We start from the raw sequence: 21,020 nt of genomic DNA on the forward strand, positions 1-21,020 counted from the left end.
GCATGGAAAGCCAAGACACTCTGGCCAAAAAAAAAAAAAAAAAAAACAAAAAAAAAAAAAAACAAACCAACAACACACCTAAATGAAAGATCTCCATGAGTGAGATCCCAGTGGAAAGAACGGGTCATCAAAGAAGGAGGTACCTTTCTCTGAAAGGAGGAGAGAACTTCCACTTTGACTATGACCTTGTCTAAATATGATAAGAGTTGGTGAACTCAAGAGGCTTCCATAGCCTTGGCAACTCATGACTGGAGCCTAGGGAGATTACTGATGCCATAAACAAGAGTGTCAAATTGTTAAGTCAACAACAGGAGTCACTGTGCACTTACTCCTCATGTAGAATCTCTGTCCTTAATGTGCTGTACATTGTGATTTAATGCTATAACTAGTACTCAAACAGTATTTTTCACTTTGTGTCTCTATGTGGGTGCAAACTGTTGAAATCTTTACTTAATATGCCGGCGCCGCAGCTCACTAGGCTAATCCTCCACCTTGCGGCGCCGGCACACCAGGTTCTAGTCCCGGTCAGGGCACCGGATTCTGTCCCGGTTGCCCCTCTTCCAGGAAAGTTCTCTGCTGTGGCCAGGGAGTGCAGTGGAGGATGGCCCAAGTGCTTGGGCCCTGCACCCCATGGGAGACCAGGAGAAGTACCTGGCCCCTGCCATCGGATCAGCGTGGTACGCCAGCCGCAGTGCGCCAGCCGTGGCAGCCATTGGAGGGTGAACCAACGGCAAAGGAAGACCTTTCTCCCTGTCTCTCTCTCTCACTGTCCACTCTGCCTGTAAAAAAAAAAAAAAAAAAAAAAAAAGAGAGAAAGAAAAAGAAATCTTAGAAATCTTTACTTAATATATACTAAACTGATCTTCTGTATATAAGAGAAATGAAAATGAATCTTGATGTGAATGGAAGGGGAGAAGGAGCAGGAAAGGAGAGGGTTGCGGGTGGAGGGAAGTTGTGTGTGTGGGGGAAGCCATTGTAATCCATAGGCTGTACTTTGGAAATTTATATTCATTAAATAAAAGTTTAAAAAAAAAAGTTTGGTCAACAGAGTTTGGTGTCAGTCTTCCCGGGGATTATGATAGCCAAGGCCTTGTTCTTGGTGCTGAGGGAGACAAAGGTTGCTGTCCCCTTATTCTACTGGCAAACCTGAGTGATGCTGGGTTTTTTGGCACCAGCTGTGGCTCTAGATAGGGTGATGCAGATAGGCCATACCTCAGGTACTTCTAGAAGAGTCCAACTGGTGTTATGGATTAGAACAGCAACAGTTCTGGTCCCAGGACTAGGGTATGAACTGCACCCTGTCCAGACCTGCAGAGTGAATATAAGGTATACCAGGAGATTTTTCTCTGGCAGGTATGGATCTAGATATTTAGAATGCAGGTAGGTTATTCTCAAGGTCCACCAGGCTGATTCCAGTGCTACTTAGGAAAATGAAACTATTTGTTACAGTTCCGGTGTTACAGAGTACAGTGGGGTCATTGCCCAGCTCTCCCAGTGTGGGCTGTTTTTTTTGTTTGTTTGTTTTTTTAAGATTTATTTATTTGAAAGGCAGAGTCACAGACAGAGGGAGAGACAGAGATAAGTCTTCCCTCTGCTGGTTTACTCCCCAAATGGCCACAGCTGGAGCTGAGCCATTCTGATGTCAGGAGCCGGGATCTTCTTCCAGGTCTTCCATTTGGGTGCAGGGACCCAAGCACTTGGGCCATTTTCTACTGCTTTAGCACACCATAAGCAGTGAGTTGAATTGGAAGAGGAGCAGCTGGGACTTAGCCCACCATGCTACAGTGCCAGCCCTAGGAGTTTTTTTGTTTATTGTTTTTGTTTTTGTTTTGTTTTTATAGGCTGCAGCTAGTACTAGCCCCCAGAAGCTAACGGGAACCCCCCCTGGCTCATGTATAGTGAGTGAGCCTAGCTCTGGGCCTAATGCCCTAAAATGTCACAGTTGCAGGATGCAGGGGATCTGTCCTTAGCCCCACAAGCTCTCCTGACCCTCACTGCAATTGCTTCTGGTACCAGCAGAATAGAGATCCATGTATGATTTCTTACAGCCCAGTCCCATGCTCTGAAGGGTAGGGAAGGGAGGGAGGAACTGTGGCTTCCCTTCCCTTCTCCTAGCCCAGCAGTTGTTCAACCTCCAATCAACTCCCCAGGTTGGAGTAGAAGTCAGTGGATGACTGTGGAATTCTCTCTCAGTTACAGCTGCAAGTGGCAATGCATGCAGCAATTTCCTCTTACCTTGACTTGGTAAGATGGCAGCTGCCAAGCAGCCGGCTAGAGCAGCGTCTCTGTCATCCCTCCTCTTGTCTCGGGAAGTCTTCTCTCTCTCATCACTTCTCCACTGGAAATTTCTGTCAGTCTGGAAACGTGGTGGTTCCTTTGTTCTTTTCATATCCCAGGCAGCTGAAGTCAGCTTAGCTACACCTCATTCAGCCATCTTGGATCTCCCCTTTAATCTCTTTTAAAATATATGTCTGAAAGGCAGAGTGACAGAGAGAGAGAGGGAGGGAGAGAGGAGGAAGGGTGAAAGGGAGGGAGAGAGGGAAAAATAGAAAGATCAATTTTCTATCCATTGGTTCCTTCTCCTAATGCCTGCAATAGCCAGGGTTGGGCCAGGCTGAACCAGGAGCCTGGGATTCCATCTGGTTTCCCACATGGATGTTGAAGGGGCTCACGCATTTGAGCCATCATTTGCTGATGCCCAGGATACATTAGTAGAAGCTGGATTGGGAAGGGGAGTAGCTGGGGCTCGAACCACCACTCCAACATGGGATATGGGCCTCCCAAGCAGCCGCTTAACTGCCTGCTGCACCATGCACTTTCCCCTCTTTTATTCTTATACATGGGACTGTTTCTGTATTTTTACCACTATGTGAACTGTTGTTTTCTGAAACAGAATGTTTCTTTTTATTTTCACAGGGGTTTTATTTTTATTTTAATCAGAAATGATTTACAAGTTTTCCAAAGGCTTTTTCATTATCTGTGAAAATGATCATATGATTTTTGTCTCGACTTTCCTATTATATGTTAATAAATGTCTTGATTTATATTCTGCCTATTTCCTATGTCACATAACCATAATATTTTTACCAATATATTGTTGGATTTAATTGCTAGTGTTTTATTTGTACTTTTTCTACCTTAGAGTTGCAAGTAAGACAGTCAAATAATCTATAAGTTTAATTTTCTATTTTTTAAAATATCTATTGTAGCCTTGTCAAAGGAATTGGACAACTTTCAAAATATCTATCTTTTGTCCTTTGTAATTATTTCCTCCTATGAACTCTTGAACATCAAATTAATTTGAATTTTTAATCTCCCAAAGACAATTATTTTTGTGATGGGATGATTTTCTATTATTCCATGTAAACACTTCCTGCCAATGTTGCATGAGGACTGTATCATTTCAGGCCAAGAGGCATTCATCCCAATCTGAAAATCCATGATTCAAAAATGCACATACTTTATTGATCCCTGACCTTTTTTAATTTTATTCAGCTCACTTTTTCTGAGTCCATAAGGAGTAATGTAATGAGATCAAAGTTGTGAGAGACAGATTATGTTAAGGTAGCCTTGAAAGATGGCACCAGGCTAAACTAAAAATGTTGTAGAAAGAACATGCCTTTCTGAAATAATTTAATAAATGTACAAATAGATGTATTCATAATACTTCATGAGAAAGCATAAAATGAGTATGGAAATGCAGGGAAGATGTGCCTAAGTGCTGAGTGATGAAAGTTAAGAGGAATTAGTCAGGAAAGGCTTAAGAGGAGAGTGAGTTCTGTGCTGAATACCCGATGAGGGGACACTCGAGGCGTCAGGAGGTAGAATTTTCAGTGGTGCGTGGAAAGGCAGGAAAGCAATACTGAGCACATCCATAAGTGGATGGTAGTGAATAGATAAGCCTTTATTAGCCTACGAAGGGATCGCAGGAAGCTTAATAGATGAAACCTGAAAGGGTGGTGCTATGGCTACTCTGTTAGGACCGACAGTTGGATTCAGTCCCTATCCACCCAACAAGGTCACTGGTATCTTCTAATTGTCTCCTAGTATTTCATTGGCTTTTGTTCCCATTGTATCAGGACCTGTAGCATACTTACAGAACTTGGTTCAAATTTGGCCTTGAAGTGACACACATTATCATCATGAATATGTATGGGCATATCGCACACACTTCTGTTTCTCAGTGGAGTAGGTTCAGTGTCTTAGTGTGAGAGAGGAGGAACAATTTGCCTTAACCAGCGTAACTTAAGTGTCACTGCATATAAATGAAACTGTGCCCAAGTATCAACTAAGATATGAAACATTCTGCATGGTAGGGGAAAAAAACTGTGTCTGACATCAACGTTCAAACTCAGAATTATGCCAAACCATAGGAAATGGTAATTACAAAGAAGGGAAGAGAAAAGAAACACATATCTGGTATAATAACATCACTTTTGTGATTCCACACTTAATGCCAAGTCATGAAAAGTGTGAGAAAAGTTGAATTCTTTGTTGAATGCTCAAATACCCTGCCCTTAAAAATCTGATAGTAATTATTAACTTTGCTTTTTACAAACTTTTAACAATGCCCCATACAAACATGGCCAGCTTTGCACCATCACGTGACACCAGAGCACCATTTATAGCTTTAAGACCCTAAGACATAGCAAAAGTGCAGAGATAAATCTGCTTTCAGCTACCTGTTGAACAAAACGAGCTTTCTGAATATTGAGGAGTGTTGTAACAAAACAGAATTATCTTTGCCATGTGGCACAGTCTCCTTTTCTCCTTAAATTAAAGGCAGTTCTAACTGGGAGGCTGTATATTCTAAATCTGAGTCCTTAAGATCTCCTTCTTCAGGTCTGATCTTGAATGATGACTGTTAATACTGTATGTTAACTACTTAACACTGTGTTGAGGACTAAGAGCTTAATGAGCTGCAGATCTTTCACTTTCCTCCTCATCAAGGCAACCACTTAAAGAACACTTACGGGATGCCAAGCACTGATCCAAGTGCTTTACATGTGTCTCCTTATTTAATCTACACAACAACTCAGATAGGTTACTATTAATACATCACGTTTATGAGTGGGAATTTGTCCAAGGAGACACAAGCTGATAAGTAGAGGAAGTACAATCAAAACTGATGCCATGCAGCTCCACTGTTGTACATTCTAGGTAGTGTGCTGAAAGCATGCCCATCTTTTAGTTTTGACCAGATCACAGTAGCAGGGCAGCATTCAGGCTACCAGCTCCATCTCCAGCCACTGTTAGTGTTGGTTTTTAACTACACAGTCTCTGACTTGGGATTTTTGGTGATGGTGATGACTGATTGTCATGATGTTGTGAAACTGATACATGTTCAATAGAACTGCACTTTGAATTTTGAAGTTTTGTCTTCTCCTGGGCTGGCAATATGTGGTGCAATGTTGGAGTTCTCAGTCAGCCTGAAAATTAGGAGGGCAAAGAATCCATACTCCTTAGTTGTAGAGCTGTGTTGCTGAGTGAGTAAGTCCCATAGGTTAGGTGTATTACAGGCATTTGTAACTTAGGATGTTTTCAATGTAGGACTGGTTTATGGGGACATAACCTCATCTCAATCAAGAAACATCTGTACAACCAAGGCCTGGATGCCCATGGAATACTGGGTGGTGTGGTGTAATCAGAAATACACACATTTGGTCTTTGTGATTGGTTCCTCTCACAAAGCTTCTAAAACCCTTTTAATTCCCTAAGTGGTGGGGGCATTATTTGTTATTCATAATGAGCTTCTTTGATAACACTGAGTGTACATTAATGAAGTGACTTGCAGGGGTTGGGATGGGGGGACCTTGATATCTCACGATAGGACTAGTAACCAAAAGACCAAATGATGAAAAGTTTAAAGGGTTGGGACTTTCAGCCTTGCCAGCCAACCTCTAAACAGTCGGGAGTACAGGGCTGCAGATCAAACCCTGCAAAAATTCTTGGACAAGATTTGGTGAGGTTCGAGGTTTTTGAACACAGGCTGGTGTTGGGAGGGCATGGGAGTTCTGCCCCCTCACCCCCAATCCCTTATCCTACGCGTCCCTTCATCTGTGTGTGTTGAAATGTCCTTTGTGATAAACAAGTACCTGTGTTTCCTGGATTCTTTTTGTGTCATTCCAGCAAGCAAGCCAAAGGAGGGGATAATGGGAGTCAGAGTTATATAACCAGTTGATCGGAAGTGTGGATGATAACTTACTGCTGAAGATTGGCTCTGAAGTGAATGGTAGTCTTGTGGGACACCACTGTCAGGTGTGGGATCTGATGCTATCTCCAGGTAGATGGTGTCAGAGCTGAATTGGATTATAGGACACCCACTTGCAGCAGAACTGCTTGGCATATGGGGAAATACCCCCTGCACATCTGGCCTCAGAAGTGTTCTGTGTCAAGTATGCAAGCAGAGAGAATAAAACGTTTTGCTTTTTTTCTTTAGAGGTGGTGTATAAAGTAACTTCTTGTCCCCCACTCTGAAAAAATAATTTGATTTGCTCAACATTAGAGGAAAATTGTTGCTTACTACATTTTTTTTTTTTCTGACAGGCAGTGTTAGAGAGAGAGAGAGTTCTTCCTTTTTCCGTTGGTTCACCCCCCAAATGGCCGGCCCGCTGCACCAACTTAATACATTTTCAAGATTGTGCCTGCAGTGTGCTGCTTTGTCCAAGCACACCCTGCCAACAGTTAGAGGCACGTGATACATACTGTCAGTTATTATTTACTCGGTCTCTCTCATGGTTAGAGTCAAGATATTGGGCATTACAGAATACAACTCCTGGCTTTCCAGTTAGGAAAGGAACTGTGCAGAGAAACTTTCCTGCTTCTGAGTAGAGACAAGACATTTCATAGCAGAGAAGAAAATGGAAGGAAACTCATCCATCCCATCACAGAGGTTTCCAATTGGATTCAGAGAACGAGCTTCTCTCAGTTCATTCTCAATGTTTTTTAGTCAAGGACAATTAAACAGTCAACGGCATTCAGTATCACGGAATGGCGCTGGACTGGCCTGGACTTTTCTGAATTTGTACTTATGGAGGGTGAGAACAGAGGCTGTTTCCAGCCCTCAGCAGAATTTCCAGTTACGTTTAGAGGCACGTTAGTTACCTCTCGCTGCTTACTCTGTGTCAGATCCACGACTTACTTGGTCCAGGGGATAGAATATGCTTAAACCTGGCTCCTGTTCTCCAGCAACAAAGAGTCTTATTGTGGGCACTGCTGTATAAAAGATGATTGCGTGGCCGCAGGACAAGTGCTTTTTAGGGGCATGCACAGAATATACTAGAAACCCTAGGAAACGTGTGAACCACAGATGTGAACCAATTTTCCTGAGAAAGAAGTCCAGTTGAATGGGCAGTTTTTAACTTGCATGGAGAGTCTTGTGGTTCAGATATGGTCTGTTTGTTGAAGATTCATTTGCTGGAGGTTTGGTCCCCAGTGTGACCACACTGAGGTGGCAGAATCTTTAAGAAGTGAGGCACAGTGGAAGGTAATGATGTCAGGGGACTCCCGTTCTTTGCATGGATGTGTGCCTTCTCTTGGGAATGATCGGGTCTTCTGTGACTGCATTAATTCTGCCCCGATAGTGTTGTTATAGAGTAGGGCTACCCCATGTGCTTGGCCCTTCTGCACTTGGCTGGTTCCCTTTCTGCTTCTGTGCCTTGTGTGACACAGCCAGGGACCAGGACGCTGGCACCATACTGTTTGAACCCCCTCTTTAGAATCATGAGCCCAATAGACCTCTTTATAAAGTGCTCAGTCTCGGTCATTCTTTCATAGCAATACATAACAGGCAGTGGGCACCTAGAGTAAAAGAATCATGTCTCCAGCACAGCTGTTCATAGAAACATGGGCCTCTCCCAGCTACTCCAGTTTTGGTCTCTTTACTCTGGGTGTTTATTGTTTTTGTTACCATATTGGCATGACACATTGTTTAAATTCTTGAAATACTTGTTATTTTTCTCACTTACCTAAATGATGAAAAGCTTGTAAATGATTGTTGAGGTCTCCTTTTTGATTTTACTCATAATAAGAAAAATTGAAGTCCATACAATAATACAAATCATAATTTTTAAAAAAGAAACATGGTCTTTTAACCCATTATTTGTTCAACTCTTTACTTAGTGGAGCCATTAAGCCTTTGACTGTAAAGTAAATTAAAAATGTTATCTCAAAAATAATAAAATATTAAGTTAAAAATGAAACATGAAGGTAAGGTTAGGCGACTACAGTGGTTTTTGTAAATATTTTAATTCTTTCACTCACTGTGATTTTTGCCCATTTTTATGATCAAGTATAAATTTCAGAAAAGTAGAATAAAAAAAGTAGCAAATACTTTTAGCCTGCCTTTAACCCCTAATGCTTTTCACCTGCCCAACACACTGTAAGAAATGAGAGTGGAAATAGCATCCAGCAATAAGGAATTGGTTATCATTTAGAGCTATGCCGAAAGTGAATGCAATTTTACTCAATTAAGCCTTAAACAACTGATGCAGGCAAATATGGTCCATGCACTAGAGACCCTTATTATATCTAATATAAAGTAGTTAATTGCTTCCAAATGAAGCTCAAGTCAGACAGAGAAATGTCTATTCTGACTAGTACTAAAATAAAAGTAGGCAATGGGCACCGTTGTGTTTTTTGCTTGACTCTGTGAATTCTCAAGAATATTCATTTACTTAATAGGCAAAATGAAGGCATGTGTCCTCCAGGGACTGCCACTCTTAGGACTTGTGGACAGAAATGCAATTTTCTGTGTAATTTCTTTGATGGATTCCATAAAGACCCCTATTAGTCTATATGATAACAGTGTTTCTTGGCAGTGTTGCCTACTGCTTTACAGTTTACGTATATTAAACACATTCAAATGATTGTATCAACTCCTCAAAATAATCATTCATATTACTTATATTACATAATATTTTTATTTAAGTAATAGGTTTAACAATATAATGTGATTTTTTTTCTCCTAAATTGTTGTTTGGAAGGATACCCTGAAGATGAACTTTGTTAGAACAAAAACATTTCAGCTGCTTGTAAGCAGGGAAGCATATAAAAATTCATATGCATTTTGAAGTTTTTATTTTGGCTCAAAAATGGAACTTAAATTTCCATAAAAATCAGAGAATGCTATAAGGAAATCCTCTCAACGTGTTCACAGTTTACTGTCCAGCTCTTCATAGTGAATTGCGTTTACTAAGTCTCAGAAGCAATATAACGGCAAAGAAGATAAAAACATAAATAAGCCTACATTGTGGCATTAAACTAGGTCCTGTCACCATAAATTGATATAGAAAAAAATACTTATTTTTTAGTATACAATTATGTTTCAAAATTTGATTGTTAATGGATTTCTGTATTCATATCAAGGTCAGATGGGCAATTGTTTATGAGTAATCTGAAATCTCATAGCCTCCTCCAACAAGTTTTACAGCATCTATTTATGTCAGACATTTTGCCATTTCAAATGTTTCTCCCTCGTAGCTCTTTCCATAAGAGCTACGCAATACATTTTGTCAAATTTGTACTTGTTTTCAAAACCCTTCTTTATTTGACTGGAGAGTTTGCAATTAACCCACTTCTCCCTATTGAGAAGCATCTTTGTAATAACAGCTTTCCTAGCAGAGCTTTTGTTAGGCAGATTTTTAAATCAAGAGCCCATAAATGCTGGAAAAAAATCCAGTCATATTCAAGTTCAGCAAGTCTCTTTCAAGGTCATTTTCCTTAAGGTTGTGAAGGTTTTCTTCCCGTGAAGAAATGCCCATTTTCCATATAAAAAAAACTGTAAGATGCGCACTATTACCTGTTTGACCAAATGTTGTGAGAAAGGCTGAGGTTTGTACTTCTTCCAGTGAATTGACAAGGAAGGGATTTTCTGCTCGCCTGGCCACTTTGAAGCTTGGTGGTAGGAAGGGTGAGACTTCTGTAAACTGCACCACGGATTCATTCAAGCACAGGGCTGGCCAGCCATCCAGCTGCATGAAAGAGCTTAATAGTCAAAGGGCATGGTAATTCCCTCCATCTGCCTTTTCTTTCTTCTACAGGCAAAATCTTCACCTGGTGTTTTTGATTCATGTGTTCTAATTATGATGGCTGCCATCAGCAGCCCTGTGGGGTGACACCACAAACTGGCTGAGCCCACAGAGCATACTGAAGCTTGTTAAGCGACCATGTCAGCCTGATTTTCGGGCCCATTTTGCAGCTCTCCACAGGCCTATCTGAAAGCATCAGGAGTCTGGGTCTTGCAGGACAAGTGCATTGTCTTTCTAAATGTCTCTTCCTGATAAGCAAATCCAAATATGGTTCATTCACTGTGGCTTTGAAGGCACAGTAGGGAACTTGGCTTGCATGGTGGATACAACAAAATGCTTAATATTATCACTTGGTATAGAGCTAAAGAACTCAATTTCCAATTCCAAGATAAAAACCTTTGCTCCCCAGCTATGATCAAGAGTTTGAAATTTAAATCAGGAGTCTTGAAAGCTATTCTAACTCTCAAAAGGGCTGGCTTTCCCATACATACAAAGAAGAAAATGCTGTGCTTGCATTAGGATCTGAGTCAGGAAAAGCTCCCATCATTTTCAAAAATGTAATACTCGCCTCTTTCAATTGGAATGCTGTGGAGTATTTTCGGTGTTTTCAGTCCATTTGTTTTATTGTGCTCCCCATTATTTAGATTATGATTAGGGCTGGTCCTATCGTCCTTTGTTATTACTTTATGCACCTCCTATTGTTTTAGTGTTTTCCTACTCATAACCCTTGGCAGCATCCTAAACCAATTTGATTTATTTAAATGTAAGTACAAAAGGAGTGTCAAAAATAGATGGAGCCAAGTCCTTAGCGCTCCACCCCCTCTCTGTCATTATGTTTTACGTATGTCGAGTCCCTCTTTTTCTTCACAGCTTTGTGAAGGTATAATTGACAAATTAAAATGGCGTGCATTTATCATGTGCAAAGTGATGTTTTGATATATGTATACATTGTGAGAAGATTACCGCAATAAAGCTGATTAACATATCCATCACTTCACATAATTATCTTTGTGTGTGTGAGTGTGCTGAGAACTTACAATCACTCTCTTAGCACATTCTGAGCATACAATACAGTAGCACCAACGATGGTCTCAGTGTCCCACATTAGACGTCCAGAAACTTACTCATCCTGTGTAACTGAAACGCTCTTCCCATTGACCAACATCTTCAAATTTCCCTTGATGTCAGCCACCAATCTACTCTGTGCTTGTGTGAGTTTGACTCTGATTCCACAAATGAATGAGATCATGCAGTATTTCTTCTCCCTATGCCTGGTTTATTTCAATTATAATGTCCTCTGGGTTCATCCATGTTGTCTCAGATGACAAAATTTCCTTTATTTTAGAAGCTGAATAATATTGCACTGTACATATATGAAGCCCATTTTCTCTACTCATCTGTCTATGGACATGTAGGCTGATTTCATATCTTGCTATTGTGAATAATGCAGCAATTAATATGGGAGTGTGGATGTATCATTAAATTAAATGTGAATTTTCTTCTCTTATTATGTGATAGTTTGAAGAATTTTCCAGCTTTGTTTCACATTTGGCACCTGGAACCTAAAATCATCTCCAGTGATTTTCAAATGGTGGTGCAGGATACTTCAGAACCACTTTGGATAGGTTGTGCTATTTGGCCCTACCCCATATCCAAGCATCAGTCCAAGGATTCACAGCAGAAACTCATTGACCAGCTTGCAAAGTAATCTGGGTTGGCAAATTATTCCATAATTAACACCTAAACTTACAGTAATAACTTGTAATTCCTTCTTGAGTAGTCTGTTCTGATAGTTTGTTTAAATAGAATCATTATTATCCTTGCATGCTTGCTGTTGATTGTTCCTTTGTCTTTCAGTATTCACTTTTGTCTTAGTTCAAACTGCTATAATGAAATACTCTAGACTGATCAGTGGCTTAAATGACAGAATCTATTTTTCACAATTCTGAAAGCTAGGCCACCCAAGATCAAGATGCTGGCTGATCTGGTTTCCGTGTGCACCATCTTCCTGGTTTGCAGATAAATACCTTCTTGGAGCAGCCTAACGTGGAAGAGAAAGAGATGATCTCTCTTGTGTCTGTTCTTACACGGGCACAAATCTCATTCAGAAGAGCCCCACTTTCATGGCCTAATTACCTTCCAAAGGCTGGACTTCTGAATACACATCACATTGGGAATTAGGGCTTGAACAAATGAGTTTGGGGAAAACATAAGCATTGAGTAGTTACTTTAGCCTGAACAAAGAGCTGTGTGACATGTTGCACTTGATCAACTCTCTTGGGGATGATTCATGCCAATCGATATGCTACTTAACCATCACCAAGAGGTGGATGTAACTTGTTCACATTAGTGATGCAAACAAGTGTTTCCTCAACTGATAACTCAAAAGATATGTAGATGAATACTCCCTCACTTCAAAATAAACAGTTGCTGTCCATTCTACTTCTTAAATATTTCTCACACCCATCCCCAGTCTCTTTCCAGCCACCACTACTCTAATGGAGATTTTTTTCTTTCCTTGCCTCGGAGTTGCTGAAATCTTCCAATTGATCTTTCTGGACCTCGTCTTTTCTGTTTAGATTAATCCCCCAAGTGAGCTCCAAAGCAATTTGAACAAAATGCAAAGCTATCATAACACTGCCTTTTAAAAAAAATTCTTCAGTGATCACTACCTGGCCCCGGCTGCCTTTTCAGTCTCAGGTCTTCCTGTCCACCTGTGGCTGCTACACACCTTGAACTCCAACAAACTGAATGAGGCTGGTCTGGCTCAGACTAACTCAATCTAGTCTTTATTTTCTTTAGGTCAGTTTTATGAGTTCTGCTGGCTCCCATCAGTAAAGGCCATTAAAATCCTATTGTTTAGGCAGTTTGTTTTCATGGAGTATCATATTAGCATTCATGTAGCAAACTGAGCACCCATTAAGGGATGAGCACTGTGCTAAGGCTTAGGTACTTAAAGACATGATCATATCCTCAAAGAGCACAAGTACACAGCTCTAGTCAGGTATTTATAATAAATAAGGTACAGTCAGTGATAGGGAGGTCATAATGAAAGGACATTTGTCAAAAAGGTGTTAAAATTATAGGGAATGAAGGATTAAAGAAATACAAGGATAGCTTTGTAGAGGTGTGATTCTTAAAACGTGGATAGAAGGTAGCCACAAGATGACCATGTATCATCAGGCATTCCAAACAGAGAGGGAAGTATGAGAAAACACAAGAAATAAACAGTGTGGCAAATAGGAAAGGAGTAAAATTTGGAGAGGAACCCAGAGAAATAGACGAGGGGCCTGCCAAAGATAACATTATATATCATGTAAAATTAACTGTAGATGACAAAAAGCCATGGAAAAAAGTATGATGTGGCTATAATGTGGATATGACATGGATTAGATTTGTGGCTTAGATGGATCACTCTGGTACCTATGCGGGAGATAAATCCCATGGGCACAGCAGAGAAGCAAGGGCACCCAGTTGGAGATTATTGTAGTTCCCAGACAACAGAGGGTAGAGGCCTGAATATAGAAAGGAAATGAGGTGAAGTATGAATGGGAGAGGCCAGTGCTGTGGTACAGCGGGTTAAAGCCTCAGCCTGTAGTGCCAGCATCCCTATATGGGCATCGGTGTGAATCCCAGCTGCTCTACTTCCTATCCAGTTCCCTGTTAATGCACCTGGGAAAGCAGCAAAGGATGGCTCAAGTCCTTGGGACCTTTCACCCATGTGGGAGACCTGGAAGAAGCTCCTGGCTCCTGGATTTGGATCAGCTCAGCTCTGGCCGTTGTGGCCACTGGAGGAGTGAGGTCGGAAGACTGACTTCTCTCTGTCTCTACCTCTCTCTGTAGCTCTGTCTTTCAAATAAATAAATCTTTAAAAAACATATAAATGGGAACGTTTTCAAATTGATTGGGCTATGAAAGAAAAATTAGAATTCAGAAATGGTTTGTCACAATGCTTCTATAGATGAAATACGTGAAATTTGTTCACTTTATATAAATTTAAAAATTGTGAGCATATTAATGAGTAATTAATGTAAATTAATGAGTAATTAATGAGTATATTAATATTAAGTACAGCCATTAACACAATTTCTTATTGTCATACATGTTCCTTGTAGTCATTCCTTCCTTCCTTCCTTTATCAAAAAGGTGTTGCTCAGGCTGGAGGTTCAGCAGGAATAAAGGATGAGATGCTACTGAAGAAAGCCCTTAAACCCTGCTGAGGAGATAGGCCTAGGGACTTACCCTGGAGAGTTTCTTGGCTGAGGAATCAAAAGGGTTGGCTACTGTCACTGGCCAGGGCAAGAATGAATTTCTAGACCAGAGGCTTGGCCACAGGAAGGGAAGGGGTGGGGTAGAGTGAGGCACACAGTGTAAACTTAAATCAACAGCTTTAAGTACTTGACCATGAGGAACACCAGAGAGAGCCAAATGCAGTACAGCCTGGACATGTAGTAGGATCAAGTTTATTAAACAAGAATATAAGCAGTTTGGAACACATCTAGACCAATGAGATTGGGTAGAAATTGGTAACTACAGCTAAGACATTTTTCCTTCATTCTACGATGTAACTATTACAGAACTATTCATTTTTTATCTATTTATTATTACCCATAGATACTAATCCACTTTTAACTCTTAGGAAATTTTTACATCATGTAAGGACAACTCTGGAACCTGTCCTTAATAACGTTTTTAATAATTCTTGGATGTTAATCATTTTCCATTTTGTTGCATAGTCTATTTTAGCTGACATTGAAAGGAGAGATCCACCAGCATCCCATATGGGTGCCGGGTTCTAGTCCCGGTTGCTCCTCTTCCAGTCCAGCTCTCTACTGTGGCCTGGGATAGCAGTAGAAAATGGCCTAAGTCCTTGGACCCCTACACCCGTGTGGGAGACCAGGAAGAAGCACCTGGCTCCTGAGTTTCGGATCGGCACAGCTCCAGCCATTGCAGCCATTTGGGGAGTGAACCAACGGAAGGAAGACCTTTCTCTCTGTCTCTCCCTCTCACTGTCTGTAACTCTACCAGTCAAATAAATAAATAAAATCTTTAAAAAAAAAAAAAAAAAGGAGAGACCCACAGGTCAGAGTGCAAGCCCCTCCTTCAGTGTAGGACCTCCTCAAACAAGCTTTTATGATATCAAAATATGTTCCCTCCCCTTTCCATTGTATTGAGTTTTTAAAAGTTATCCAAGAGAGGTTCTTTTGTTCTGATTTTTACTGCTCCCTTTCACTCAATCCCAAGAGAAGTCCATGGAGATTGCCTTGCTGCTGACATTATGACCCCATTGCTCACCGTGGTCCTTTTCCTTCCGGTCTTGAACTGCAGAAAACAAAAATAGGGCTGAGTACATGGTGGCAAAAGGGACACTCTGAAGAACACAGAAAGGTATGTGGACTCCAGCGAGAGTTCCTGAGACTGCGTCTCCTTGTCCTGCGACGCAAGGTGACCTGTTCCTCTTCCCTCTCCCTTTCCTTTGGTTGTTTTTTACCTTTGACTTAGTGTGGTAGACTCTGTTGACCTAATTCAGACTTTCAGCACAACATATGAGGGGCATTAAAAAGTTCATGGGAAATGCTGTTGTGAAAAAACTGTATGAACATCATAAAATTTTTGCACCAAAATACTATCTTTGAACTCCATTTGTTCATGGATTTTTTATTTCAAGCACCTTCCTGTGTGTGTGGGGGGGGGGGCGTATTTGACTCTATCACTGCCTATCTTGTGCTATCACTCATGTAACAAGAAGTCGTAACCCTGTAAAGTCTTAGCTCAGTATCCAGGACCCCCTCTCCATGGTTTCCAAAATCCTTGGATGCTCAATTCCCTTATATAAAATGGTGTACTAGGAGCAGGCTTTTAGCTTAGCAGATAAGACACCAATGTCCCACAATAGAGTGCCAAGTTTGGATACTCAGCTTCAGCTCTTAACTCCAGCTTCCTGCTACTAGAGATCTAGGGAGGAGGTAGTGGTGATAGCTTAAGAATTTGGGTCCCTGTCACATAGGAGATGTGGACTGAGTACCCTGCTCCTGGCTTTGACCTGGCCAAGTAATAGCCTATGTGGGCATTTGAGGAGTGAACCACTGAATGTGAGCTCTCTCTCTCTCTTTCTCTCTGCCTCTCTGCCTCTCTGTCTCTTGAATAATTACATTTTTAAAAACTTTTCAATAATGTATTTCCATGTAAACTACATCCTACTGTATATATTCAATCATCTGTACTTGACTTATAACTAATAAAATGTTAATGATATATAAATGTGTTATTCTGCAGAGCTTAGAGAATAATGACTAGAAAAAAACCTGTGCAGATATAGCTTTTCTTTTGAAATAGTTTTGATTCAGAATTGGTTGATCCCATGGATGCAGAAGCATACAAATGGCCAAGTCTGTTGAGTTCAGGGTCATTAATAAGGGAAATTAGCAGAAGAACCTAGGCATAAGTAAGACATAACTTATCTGAAGTGTCTGAATATATGTTTACAACTCATCACCATGGCTTTACAGGCACCATATGTTTGGAGCTAAGCTGTAAATGGGTTGTATTGTTGCCCTACATTCTTTTGTAATAGATGGGCTTCTGTCTGGAACAACCATAAGATAGCCTAGATGATAACTTGTTAAGAAAGAGGCAGAAACCACGGCAGTAACCCTGCCTGTGTTTTGTGACTGAAGATAAACTTGGAACCAGTGTTCTCTGTGCCTTTTTTAAAATTTTTTGGTGACTTTCGTGGTTTAGAGGAAGGAGGAAAAATGCATGATAGCACTCACATTTTTCAGCAGTTCCCATGATCCCTCTTTTACCACATTTGTGATTTTTCAGTCCCCTTCTTCTCTTGAAAAGGCAAAGTTAAAGCACATATTAAAATAGGAGTGTGTACCTAGCTTTGTCCTTTTTACTCTTAGGAGTCAGAATCATAGAACTCATGAGCTGACAGCAAAAGATCAAAGTCTCCAACAACTCCTCATTTTGCAAGTGAAGAAACTGAGGCACAGCAAGGAGAAGCAGGTTGCCACCTGAGTGAGCGGAGGCTGAGTTGGCATCCAACATTTTTACTTTATTTTGGGCTTCCACCAGCATGACTGTGAAAACATCGCTGTGTCTGGGGAAGGACACTGCTGAATTCCACAGGAAAAGACGACTCAAACATCCATCTTTCATGCGAAATTCTAATGTCATAAAGTACCTTCCTTTTCAAAAGTCAAAAATCAGATTCAGATTGCTTCACATAGCTCAGGTTCCCAAGTAATTTTTCTTATTTTGACTTTCATTTCCCTTCTTTATAGATTTGGGTTAGTGTATATTATGTTGCCTTGTTGGGCTGTTTATTATACATCAACACTGGCATAAATCCAGATGTGACAAATTAGAAATATTGACTTTTCTGCTGAGCTAATAAAAACTATGGTAGGTGAGTTAACAAATGTAGTTTTAATTTTATAGGAAAGCTAACACTGCCTGCCAGGGAGATCCCTGGAATTACAAGAAAACAAAAGCTTTCTAAATTCTAAGCAGCAGAAGCTGTGATGTTTAACAGAAGGTCAACCTGACTCTTTTCATCACCAGAGCCTTCCTGAAACACAGTTTAGACAGCCACTTATGTACTGTTTTCAATAGGAAAAAATACATACAAATTGGAAGGCTTTCTTTCGCCCATAATAAATAGAACATCCTTAGGAACAATAATTCCTCAAGGGAGCTGGTATAACCGCATTACTGATTTCTCAGTTTTTGAGCAGCAGCAATTAGATAAACTTGAAACTGGTGGCTATAATCCTCAAGGTTGGATCTGATTAATAGAGCAAGTGATAGCCTGCTGATTCTAAAATAAAAAGCTAAATAAATACATGTTGCCATTTTCAGCAATAAAGTAATAAGCAGTTTGCAGTAAATGTGATTGGCATAAAACAATGTAGAAAATAATGTCAAATACATTCAGGAAACAGCTATTGCTGTCAAATTTGCAAAATAGGATAGTGCTTGCACAAATGTATCTACAATTTAAAGCTACTAAAATGGGTTGACAGATATGCTAACAAATTATTCATGCCATATTTAAATTGTGTACCTAACTCCTCAATAGCACATTTATTTAATCAAAGCATGATCATTTCTGACAATTACTTTTATAAACTTTTGTAAAATATACCCGAACATTATCTGCAGATGTGTATTACCTGAGTCATGTGAGCCGTAGGAAAGCTGACACACTATTCAAAACAGCAAAGGAACAGATCGAGTCCAGCACGTTAAAACACTTCCAAATGCTACCTTAGTTGATGAATGCCTGGGATAATAATAGAATAATACAAAGGAAAGTGTGGGGGGTTAGTGAATTACCCGACAGGGATGTCAGTCGGTAGCGTTGCATGCTTTGACTAGGTCTATACGTTTTCCGGAGGAATCACAGCACAGCGTGCCCTGTTTGGGTGAACAGTTCAGGAGTTGCAAACTCAAAAGCCCTCAGGAGCTAGCCGGGTAATGCCAATGAGTGGAGTGGTCTGGGAGAGACAGGCAAAGCGGAAAGCCCCTGGCCAGGGTAAAGGCAGCCGAGAGAGCCAGTTAGCAGTTGCCAAAACACCCGATTGCCAGGGCCTCTGAGTCTTCAAGGAGAGCCAGAAATTAGGATTTTCTGTGCAATGCATGTATTTTCTCATTTGGCAACTGTGTTCTTAAAATAACAAGACTAGTGATGTGGACTTGATTCAGATGGGAGCCACCTGCCTGGAAGCTTTAGACCATACAAACATAATCATATAGCTAGGTTATATGTATTTTCTTTGCACCATGAATACCAGTTGAACAAATGATAGCTCAACCCATTCTGAATACAGTTATATCAAGAATACCCAAACAATCAGGGTACACTTTGGGCTTCTGGAAAATAATATTTATTTGATTTTGAAATTGTCTTCATAGAGAATGGCGCATGGTGGCTGACTCCCTGCCCTTACCTTCACCTTCTGTAAAGTGGGAACAACATTAGTATCTATAGTACCCACTTCTTAGGCTTCCTGCAAGCAATAATGAGTGATTTATACAAAGCATGGAGAATAGTACTAGCATATAGTGGGGTATTCAGTAAATGTTACTAGTTATCACTCATTATGAATAAAATGGAGGTATTTTTTTGAAGGTTAAAAGCAAGATGACATTTTCAGGAGGCGGCGACAACTCAGTGTCACAACATTGAGAATATAACTGTTGGCAGACAAAATAACAGCAAGATATCCAGTAATTGTGTTCTAGCGAGTGGGTACACAGCGGAGACAGTGTAGTTGAAGGTTATAGGGAAGCACAGTTTCAAACCACGCTCCTTTGGACCGTGAGGCAATTATCGCAGCAGACGGGCTGGCTTGGCTTGCTGTCATTATGCTGATCTTGTAACGTGTAGGTGTGTGTGTGTCTGAGAGTGCGGACTTGGGGGAAGAGGGCTTTTCTTCTGTTTGCTTTCTGGGTGAAGAAAAAAATTTTTTTCTCTCTCGAAGGCCGTTCTGCAAGACTGAGAGGCAGAGATTAAACAGTGACAGGGCCTGCAAAGATACAAAAGTTTAGAAGCAGGTGCAAGAGGAAACGTGCAGTTGCCTGCCTTCCGTTCCCAGTCTTGCTTCAGAGGTAGCCTTTGCTGCTGTTTCCAAGCATTGGGGTAAAAGCGAGAGATGCCCTCCAGACCATACCTGCAGGTGCATGTGGGCGGCAGGTACAGGAGATCAAAGAGATGTGCATCGTACTTTTATTAAAATTCACAACTGTACACACTCATATACAGAAGTCAGGGGTGAAAACCACAGCCTGTGGCTGGCCCAGGATCTGTTTTGTCAGTCTATCTTTTACATTTTTAAAGGATTTTTTTTATAAAAGCAGGAATATACAACTGTGACCCTAGATGGCTTACAAAGCCTGAAATATTTACTCTCTGGCCCATTACAGGACAAGTTTGCTGACCTTTGAAAATAGTTTCTACACATTTATCATTTTCACCCACTATTAGATGAGAGGAACAGCACTGGTTTTCCCATATAACTTGGTGCAACAAAGCTATAATTTAGAGACAAGTCACCACTCCTATCCAGACCTTGCCCTTGTTCTTATGTTATTTCTTTTTAACCAGGTGGCAGAAAAATGCCCCCAATGATTTTTTTTTAATGTAACTTCTATTGTACCCTGTTGCCTTAAAGAAAATTCAGTTCAGTTATCCAAGGGAGACGCTTCAGTGTTGACGGGTTATACATGCTGACTTACCACTGGGCTGGCCGGGACTTGCTTCGTCGTGAGATTATGGCACAAATACTCTTCATTGATCGCAATTTAACAGTCAATCAAGGCACAGCTTCATCCCATGTTTGCCCTGTGCTTCTACAATTGACAAGAATAGCAGCTCTAATGGGTACTATTATGGCCATTGTGTTCCTATGAGATGAACTCAGAGACAGTGCTGAAGCTTGACAAGTTTTATAAATGTCTGCAGCCCAGGACTTCGCAGAAAGAATTACGTAACTGCACGCGATAGTAAGATTTTTTCCATCATTTTGCATTCATGGAATCCCCTCCAACCTGTGAACCTGTTGTGTCCATAGAAGGTGCTTTGTAACAGAATACTTCTTAGGGTGACCACAGTTTTCAGAGCCAAGAGATAGTCTGAGAAGACAGAAAAAATTAAGCCTTTCACATCAAAAATTGGAATGGTTTATCTTTTAATAACTAGCATGAGGTTTGAAAGTGAATTTCAAATTTTCCATGATCAAAAATATTTCAACTTTTGATATTTTTGGAGGCCCCATCTAGAGGCAGTTCCCCCTCTGGTGTCTGCATTGTCAGCGAGGCACTCAAACTGCATTGATGTTTTTATCCTTCAAATTTAATTATCTGTTCATATCTTTGTGAGTAGTCAAGCGAATTAACCCCCTGTTTTTATCATTGGAACTCTTTATTGTTCTTTTTTCAGAAAACAACCAGATTCCCAAAGATTCAGAAACATTTATAAATCTT

The 21,020-nt window shown here is 40.6% G+C and overlaps 1 protein-coding gene across 6 annotated transcripts in view; it reads left to right on the top strand.

The window, feature by feature from the left end:
* The window catches only part of LOC138848472 (uncharacterized), a 749,635-nt gene that overhangs the window by 492,210 nt on the left and 236,405 nt on the right, over positions 1-21,020 (top strand). Inside the window, exon 4 of one of the 6 annotated variants that reach the window (XM_089325511.1) lies at positions 14,765-15,065. The exons of the other annotated variants lie outside the window; for them this stretch is intronic. The gene's annotated coding sequence lies outside the window, so the exon portion shown is untranslated. Of the gene's footprint in view, positions 1-14,764; positions 15,066-21,020 lie in introns of those variants that run through there. 6 annotated transcript variants of the gene reach the window in all.

This window comes from Oryctolagus cuniculus, chromosome 2 (assembly GCF_051225735.1).
Source record: "Oryctolagus cuniculus isolate XC-2025 breed Fujian yellow rabbit chromosome 2, ASM5122573v1, whole genome shotgun sequence".
Taxonomy (NCBI): domain Eukaryota; kingdom Metazoa; phylum Chordata; class Mammalia; order Lagomorpha; family Leporidae; genus Oryctolagus; species Oryctolagus cuniculus.